This window comes from Cebus imitator, unplaced genomic scaffold, assembly GCF_001604975.1.
Source record: "Cebus imitator isolate Cc_AM_T3 unplaced genomic scaffold, Cebus_imitator-1.0 Scaffold183, whole genome shotgun sequence".
NCBI classification, from domain to species: Eukaryota; Metazoa; Chordata; class Mammalia; order Primates; family Cebidae; genus Cebus; species Cebus imitator.
In genome coordinates, this window is record NW_016107498.1 from 2,777,518 (window position 1) to 2,778,646 (window position 1,129).

Below are 1,129 nucleotides of genomic sequence, written 5' to 3' on the forward strand. Positions count from 1 at the left end.
AAATGACCCTGCCTCAGATATTCCTTTACAGCAACACGAACAGACCAAGACAGGCCACCTGTGTTTAAGTGACTTCCTTGAGGTCACATTCTGATGGAGCAGAGTAGGAATTCAGGCCCAAGCTACCTGATGCAAGGCCTGACCTAGAAGGAACCATCAGGTGACCGATTTTGACAGTGACTCAGCCGGTTCTCCTGAGTGTAGAAGTATTAGTAACCTGAGTTAGACACATAAAATAATATTCCCAGGCAGGCAACCAAAGGACTAACCTATTCCTCCAAAATGGTAGAAACAAAACCCACAGTGACCCCCACACAGCATCAAGAGACAAGACAAGAGACTGCCCCACTGTGGTCCCCAGAGAGCCACCTCCTCCACTAGAATCACACCCCTCACTGAGGGGTCCCTGCTGGGCTCCCACCATTCATTCTCAAGCTCTTCTTGTCATTTCTTGGGACCCACGATGTGGGTCACTAAGCCATAGGTGAGGACAGACTCAACATGCAGGGCAGTGGCGTGGGGGGTGAGTCTGAACTCTAGCACAGAAGACAGCCCCAGCTCTTTGTGATTTTTTTTCCATAGGGACACTTTTTACTCAAGGACATTCTGTATTTCAGTGGGACCTTTTTATTTAGCTACTAAGTAAAGGGGAAGAAGAGTCCATTTTCATATATTTGCTTTCTTCCCAAAGATTTCCATCTGGTTCCCAGCCCCCTCCTGAGTGTATGCATTTATGCAACTAGACCGACTTATGTTTTTAAAAGAAACATTATTAATAATTAATAAAGCTTCCCAAGATAAAAGCTGCCTCCTGAACTAAATAATATAAATAGCTAAAACATAATGAGAGCACCAGGCATTCTTCTAAGCGTATTTAACCCTAAGAACAACTCTATGAGGCAGATGCCATTATCATCATCATTTTACAGACAAGGAAACTTGAGGCACAGAGAGAATGAATAACCTGTTCAAGATCAATGGCTAGTAAGTCACGGACCTCAGATTTGAACCAAGACAGTCTTTAGAGACTGTGTTATTTTACTGCTACTTAGAGCGAACATCCTAAATGGAGGGTGGGTCTGAAAGGTTCTGTCCATGTACCCTTAATTCCCTTTAGAAAAGAACGAGC